At 43.1% G+C, this 8,313-nt stretch overlaps 1 pseudogene; it reads left to right on the top strand.

Moving 5' to 3' along the window:
- The first annotated feature begins 6,539 nt into the window (after positions 1-6,539).
- On the top strand, positions 6,540-7,373 carry LOC142436181 (proteasome subunit beta type-4 pseudogene; annotated as a pseudogene).
- Positions 7,374-8,313: the final 940 nt, after the last annotated feature.

The raw sequence follows: 8,313 nt of genomic DNA, 5'->3' as shown, positions 1-8,313 counted from the left end.
TGAATAGAAAACAGATTTGCAGACATCGTACAGTTGTACAACATGACACAATAATAATTTATAAATTATCAAGGGTTCATGAGAGAGAGGGGTGCGGGGAGGGAGAGGGGGTAAATGAGGAGCTGATACCAAGTGGAGAACAAATGTACTCGACACAATTGATGTATGTATGGATTGTGATAAGAGTTGTGTGAGCCCCCAATAAAATGATTTAAAACAACAACAAATTTGCTCGCTAAACCTTCATCCAATTCACAATAAAAGTTAAATAAATAAATGAATAAATAAATAAATAAAGCCCACGGAGTGCTACTCAGCAAACCAGATTATAGACTATCATGTTATGCCAATTGACCTAGATATCTTCTGAGACGATGTTCTGTAGTCTTCAAACCCAGTGACTCAGTCCCACAAAGGGTTTGGATGTATCTAGGAATTTTCCATAGCTGCGTCTGCCTATGTATTCCTCTATATGAATATATATGCAGCCTATACAAACAGTTGTATACAAACACACACAGTTGCATCCTTATAGGTACATGCACCTTTATAGGTATATGTCCTCCTATAGTTACATAGCATGCACGTCCATTTATGTAACCACTCACAAATTTTCAGTTTTTATTATTGTAATAAAATTCTATTTCATTATAGAATTTTGCAAAACCAATGACTTGTTCAAAGCAAACACCTTTTCTTTTCAACAACACAAAAGGAGACCACATGGGACTTCCCCAGGTAGTGCATCTGTGGGCAGACATGATGGAGAAACTCAGTATCAGCAGCAAAACCACACACAGGGACAATGGAAGACCAGACTATCAATTTTTCATATGTGAGATCAGGTTAAAGCTGAAGAAAATTAAAACATGTCCACAGGAACTAAAATACAAGCTTAAGTCTATCTCACCTGAACTTCTAGAACATTCTAAGAACAGATTTAACACTTTGAACACTAATGACCAAAGATCTGACGAGCTGTGGCAGGAAATCAAGACTATCATTCATGAAGAAAGCAAAGGTGATTAAAAGACAGGAAAGAGAAAAGGTCACGGTGGCTGTCAGAAGAGACTCTGAAACTCGCTAAAACAAACGGAGGAAAGGATGAAGTCAAGCAGCTGAATGGGAAACTTCAAAGGGCAGCTCCAGAAGACAAAGACAAATAATTTAACGAAATACACAAGGACCTAAACTTAGAAACCAAGAGGGATGAACATACTGAACATAACTGAAACCGAAAGAATTCAAGAAAAAATTCAAGCCTGGAATTACAAGTTTGAAAAATTCCATAGGCAAAATATGAACATATGCATGAAGTACCAAGAAGAGGTAAGGAAGACAGAGTCATCGTACCAGAAAGAACTAGCCGACAGGCCACCATTCCAGGAGTATTGCATGAAGGAAAGCAGTAGCACTGAAGGAAGGAATTGGAGCGGCACTGAATGCATTAGCTGAAACCAAGACTCCAGGAATTGACAGAGCACCCGTTAAAATGATTCAAGCTGAAGAAGCACAAGAAACATTCGCTTGTCTATGCCAGGAGATTTGGAAGACACCTGGCCAATTGACTGGAAGAGATCCATATTTGTGCCCATTCCAAAGAAGGGTGACCCAACAGAATGCTCAAACTCTAGAACAATATCAATGATATCACCCACCAGTTAAGTTTTACTGCAGATCATCCAACAACAGCTACAGCGGCACCTTGCAGGGAACTATCAGAAGTTCAGACCAGATTCAGAAGAGGACCTAGAACAAGGGATATCATTGTTGATGCCAGATAGATCTTGGCTCAAAGCAGAGAATACCATAGAGACGTTTATTTGTGCTTCATTGACTACACCGAGGCATTCAACTGTGTGACCCAGAACAAACCGTGGATGACCTTGAGAAAAATGGGAATTCTGCAACAAGTCATTGTGCTCATTCAGCACTTGTACATCGATCGAGATGCAGTTGTGCAAATAGAACAAGGGAATACAGCATGGTTTAAAATCAGGGAAGGTGTGTGTGTGTGTGTGTGTGTGTGTGTGTGTGTGTGTGTGTAAAGGTTGTATCTTCTCATCAATCTATATGCGGAGCAAATCATCAGAAAAGCTGGATAAGATGAGGGGGTGCGGCCTCAGGACTGAAGAAAGGTTATTAATTACCTGCGATGTGCAGATGATGCAGCCTTGCTTGCTGACAGTCAGGAATTGAAAAACTTGTTAGTGAAGATCGAGGATTGCAGCCTTCAGTATGAATGACAACTCAATATAACGAAGACCAATGCTCACAATTGAACCAATAGGTAACATCATGATAAATGGAGAGAACTTTAAAGTTGTCCAGAATTTTGTCTTACTTGAATCCACAATCAATTCTCAGGGAAGCAGCAGTCAAGAGGTCAAATGCTGTATTGCACTAGGGGAATGTGCTGCGCAAGACCTCTTCCGAATATTGAAGACCAAGGATGTTATTTTGAGGACTAAGGCGAGCCTGACTCAAGCCTTATTCTCCATCGCCTCAGGTGCATGTGAACGTGGGACACTGAATAAGGAAGACCAAAGAAGAACGAATGCATCTAATTGTGGTGCTGGAGGAGAAGGTTGAAAGCACCATGGACTGCTACAAGGATCAACAAATCTGTGCTGGAAGAAGTACGGCCAGAGTGCTCCTTAGAAGCAAGGATGGCAAGACTTCATCTTACACACTGCTGACGTCAGGAGAGACCAGTCCCTGGAGAAGAACATCATGTTTGGTAAAGTGGAGGGGCAGCGGAGAAGAGGGCCCTCTCCACGATGGACTGACAATGGCTCAGGCCTAGGAGCAGTTGTGGGGATGGCACAGGGCCGTGAAGTGCTTCATTCTACTTTGCACGAGGTCGGTATGGGTCAGAACTGACTCAAGGGCATTCATAGGAACTAATGGTACATTTCCTCTAGTGCTTTGTTCCTGTGGACTTCTCAGTGTCGTCATTGGACTGATTTTCCCAGTGGATTTGTATTTTCCTTTACCAAGGTGAATGCATGTGTCCTATCAAGTAAATGATTCTTGCCTTCTGTATGTACCCCTATTCTTGACTTCTTAATAAAAATGCCATCGGACTATACTTTTCCTTTGTGATGGACTCGATTCACTATGCATCATGTCTTCCAGATTCCTTCATGTTGCAACAGGTGCCGTGGATTCATCATGATTCTTTATTGTGTCGTATTCCGTTGTATGTATATAGCACAGTTTGCTTAGCCATTCATCCTTTTGTGGACAAAGTAAAGAAAAATGTTTTCATCTTTTCGCTACTGAGAATAATGCTGCAGCGAACATGGGTGTGCCTATCTCTAGTCACGTCACTGTCTGTACCTAGAAGTGGGATTGCTGGCGCATATGGTATTTCTAGTTCTAGCTTTTGGAAGCCGTGCCATAGTTTTCCACACTGGTCCTACTCTTTTATAATCCCTCCAGCAGTTTATAAGAAGTCCAGTCTCCCTATCACCTCACCAGCATTTGTTGTTTTTGTGATTAGTGCCATTTTCACAGGGGTGAAATGGTATCTCACTGGAGTTTTGATTTTCATTTTTCTACTGGCTGATAACGCTGAGCGTCTCCTCATGTGTTTTGTATGCTACCTGAATGCTTTCTTTGGTGCGGTATCGGTTCATATCCTTTGCCAATCAAAAAGCAAACAAACAAACAAACAAAACCCTGGATTGTTCTTTTTGTTGTTGAGGTACATGTGGAAATTTGTAAAAATATTTTAAGTTGAGATAAAATTTATGTTCAGTGAAAATTTGTGGAATCATAGCTGGTGAGTTTTGACAAATATACATACTCATGTAACCCAAGCACTATATAAAAGCCCAATTGAGATGTAACATCTAGCATAGTATAGCTCCAACAGAGATAGAAAGCATTTGCATCACTTCATAATGCTTCCTTTGGTCTCCTAACAGTCAATCCTCATATTTCTTGATGAATCAGTAGTCTATCTTTTTCACCATTAGATGAAAATGCATCATTTTAATTAAACATCAAATAAAGTTGTTAAAAAGAACCTCTTATTAAAACAGTTGAGACAAAAATATTAAATTGGAACAGTTATCTGACTTTAAAGGAGATAATATATATGTGAGTTCAGGAGAGGATTTTTGAGAACTAATTCCCATAGCTTAAGGGGGCTCAGAGAATGAGACCCCAACAAAAGATTCCACAAGAGCGACCATTACATTCCAATAGGAAATGGGGGGACCTTTACTAACTATAAGCTCTAAGGAGTGAGGGACTGTTTCCCTTGTTTACCCTCAATGTTTTCCATGTTGCCTGGCACAGAGGACTGACTCAATAAATATTAGTAAACAAAGTGGGTGCTATTTATTTAGGTACTTAACCAGCAAATATTTATTCACTCCTCTGTTAAGCTCTTACTATATGCTGGGGATTGGGTTAACTTCTGGGGATATAATGGTAAAATAACATGTCTTAGGGGGGAGACAGTAAAGTTGCTTTGAGGCAGATAGAATAGCTCTATTGGGGAATTACAGTGGAAAGAGCTTGGTAGCTGGAGGAATAGAGAGATGCAAGGGTGAGGAAGCAAGAGAGGGCTGGAGGGTTAGATTTGGTCATTCTCTGACAGTCAATGAAATGTATAATATTATTCTCTAGCTGTAGACTCCGGAATACAAACTATTAAGGGAGAGAGTGTGGCTGAATGTTCACAAATGTATCCCCACTGTGAAAAGAAGCAATTCAACAATTTACTCTATGGGTTACCAACCAAAGGTGCTGTGTGTACAAAGGGAGTCTTCAGTTTGAAGAGGGCACATCTGAGTGAAGCAAATGAGCCCGTGTCGTTTGCATCTATGAATACTCATGTGTGTGTGTGTGTGTGTGTTTCCAGACCAGTTATCTGTGCAGTCATTTCGTTAGACACAGTTGTTAAACACCTATTAAGTGCGAGAGAGTGTACCAGATGCTGGGCAAATGAAACAGAGTCGCAGTAGAGTTCACTTCGTGTTGAAGGAGACATACTTGGAAGAACTTAATAGAGGATTCATTTCTCAATTATAATTATGGTAAGTTCTACAGAGAAACAATTTGAGGTGCTCTGAGAACCTAAAGCAGGGGATCTGGTCAAGTGGGGGTGTTGGGGCGGTTAGAAGGCCAAGGGAAGAGAAGCGTCTCAAAGTTGATGTGTTTGTATCTCCTAGCGCAGATAGACCTGGCTTCAGGCCTCAGGGAATTCTTGATGTTTAGAGCTAACTTCCGGTAAGGATCTTCCCCCTTGGCTGCACTCAGGAAGGATGAACTTGACCACGGCACCCCAGGAAGCTCACCAACCAATTAAAACTCGAGAGGAGCTAAAGGAGTCTAAAAGATCATTCAATTTCCACACACAAATGGTGTCTACTCAGGAAACTCACCTTATTGGAGGTCTGCTTTGAAAGAGTGGATCAGCCTCAGTGGCCCAGTGGTGACACATTTGGCTGCTAACTGCAAGGTCAGCAGTTTGAAACCACCAGCCACTCAGCGGGAGAAAGCCAGAGCTTTTTATTCCTGTAAAACGCACAGAGGCGGTTCTACCCTGCCCTACAGGGCCGCTATGAGTCAGCATCAAGTCGATGGCAATGTGTTTGAGTTTTGAGGTGGTGTCATGCTTATGTATTGGCCTAAGATCCTCAAGCAGAACAGTTCAAAACCACCAGCTGCTGCGTAGGAGATAGATGAGGCTTTATCATCCCACGAAGATTACAGTCTCCACAGTCTCAGAAATCCCTAGGACAGTTCTACCCTGTCCTACAGGGTCGCTATGGGTCTTCATGGACTCACTAGCAGTGAGTTTAGTTTTATACAGGCATGATGAGTCCACTCAGTTCTCTATTAACTTTGCAATGCAGATATGAACCCCATTTACAGACAGGCTGTGAGAGGGGCTATATCCTACCAGCACCAACCCTTGCCCATCTGATTCAAAAGTACATCATCTTTCAGCTACACTAACAACTGTTCGATGTTGTTGGATAGCTATTGCCAACATGAGAATCACGCCGAACATTGTAAGAAAAGTTTCAAAAGGGAGAGATAGCCCTAAGCCTGGAGAGCAGAGCTAAATAAAATCTTTTATTTATAAATAAATAAAAGTTACTCTGTGAAGATGACTGAGTTGTACACAGGTTCATACTTCGGCTATTTTAAGTTTGATAGGCTGCTATCTAGTTCCCTAAACTTTATCAGCAAAAAGAATAAAGGGGAAGTTAGAGTAATTAGGAAACCTGCCACAAATGGAAAAGGTACGCAGCAAAGGATAGCATTTGGCAGTTAAAGAGATGTCATGTGTTAGTGTGACCCACTGTCCACTTCCCAGGAGCCCTGGTGATGTAGTGGTTGCTCTTTGGACAGTTAAATGGAGTTGCTCTGTGGGAGGCAGGCAAGACTTCACACATCTATAAGTGACTACAGTCTGGAAACCTACAGGGCCAGTGCTACCTTGTCCTGTATGGTCACTCGTAGTTGAAATCAACTCGGTGTCGAGTGCTTCCCTTTCCTCTGGCGCCGTGACTAAGATGGAAGCGCTCTCGGAGCCGCGGTCCGGGCTTTGGGCCAGCGGCCCGGCCCAGGGGCAGTTCTACCGCTTGCCTCCACTGCCGGCCCCTGTGGGGCGCCGACTACGCCGACCCAGAACCCCATGGTGACCGGGACCTCAGTCCTTGGGGTCAAGTTCGAGGGCGGAGTAGTGATTGCGGCAGACTTGCTGGGCTCCTAGGGCTCCTAGGCTCGTTCCCGCAACATCTCTCGCATAATGCGAGTTAACGACAGCACCATGCTGGGTGCCTCTGGAGACTACGCGGAGTTCCAGTATTTGAAACAAGTTCTCGGCCAGATGGTGATTGACGAGGAGCTCTTGGGAGACGGGCACAGCTACAGCCCTCGAGCGGTTCATTCCTGGCTGACCAGGGCCACGTACAGCCGCCGCTCCAAGATGAACCCGCTCTGGAACACTGGTCATCGGAGGCTTCGCTGATGGAGAGAGTTTCCTCGGTTATGTGGACATGCTTGGTGTTGCCTATGAAGCTCCTTCGCTGGCCACTGGTAATGGTGCATACTTGGCTCAGCCTCTGTTGCGAGATGTTCTGGAGAAGCAGCCAGTGCAGAGCCAGACAGAGGCCCGGGAGCTCGTGGAACGCTGCATGCGAGTGCTGTATTACCGAGATGCCCGTTCCTATAGTTGATTTCAAGTGGCCACTGTAACAGAAAAAGGTGTTGAAATAGAAGGACCACTGTCGGCCGAGACCAACTGGGATATTGCCCATATGATCAGTGGCTTTGAGTGAATACAGATGCATTATCCAGCACTGAAGTCTGTACCCTTCAGATTAGCTTTGAACTTAGCTGGCTCACAGGGGTAAATTTTAAATCAATCAATCCTTTGAAAAAAAAAAAAAAAAAGAAATCAACTCGGTGTCAGTGAGCTTGGTTTTTTATCATTTGTTTGTTTGTTTTTGATGTCACCCCTTACATCTCTCTGAGCCCCCATATGTACACCCATAAAGAGCCCCAGGGCACACCCCCACAGGAAACAGTCTGCATGATGATCCACTACTTCAGTCAGTGAGAACGAAGAAGTCTTTTATAGAGGGAGACGATGGACGGTCTATTTGCATTTTACTCAACATATCAGGTTATCCATGGAGCTTAAATAGAAAGCCTTGATAAATTACGCCTTTAGAACTCTCCTTGCTAGTCCTCTTACTTTCAACCTTTCTTTAATTCATAAGTCATTCATTCATTCATTCATTCATTCAATGTTCACCGAGCACTACGGGAAACCCTGGGAACACAAAGACATGCTGCTGCCTGCAAGGTGTTCACTGTTTCCACGTCAGCCAACGGATCCTACTGTACTTGCATTGAACTGCCATACCCCAGTGTGTTATCCAATTTTCTTCTCCTCAAAGATCCTGACACCTTCAGATAGTGTCAGGAAACTCAAGAAACTTCCTGGGAACCGTTTGGTCATTGAGAAATCATATCAGAAGTCTTTAAGGATTGTTTCTCTTTCTTTTTCCTGGGAAAAACTCAAGTGACCCCAAAAGGCATGATTCTTTGGAAGGAGACCAAGAAACAAATAAATAGAGGCTTCGTGCGCCTCGGTGCTTGTGGGGGTTACAGATGAGTCAGATTGCACAAGGACTTTTATTTCTTGTAGCTTTGTGCATGAGTTCTTGCAGATGTAATTGATAGCAGTGATATGAAATAATCATGCTAAGTATGGCTTAGCATTGGTGTGGGGTCCCTAAGCCAAGTGGTTAAGTTTTCTGTTGGACTTCACACTCCTAG

The sequence above is a fragment of the Tenrec ecaudatus genome, chromosome 1 (assembly GCF_050624435.1).
Source record: "Tenrec ecaudatus isolate mTenEca1 chromosome 1, mTenEca1.hap1, whole genome shotgun sequence".
NCBI lineage: Eukaryota > Metazoa > Chordata > Mammalia > Afrosoricida > Tenrecidae > Tenrec > Tenrec ecaudatus.
This window is presented reverse-complemented; position numbering and strand designations above follow the sequence as displayed.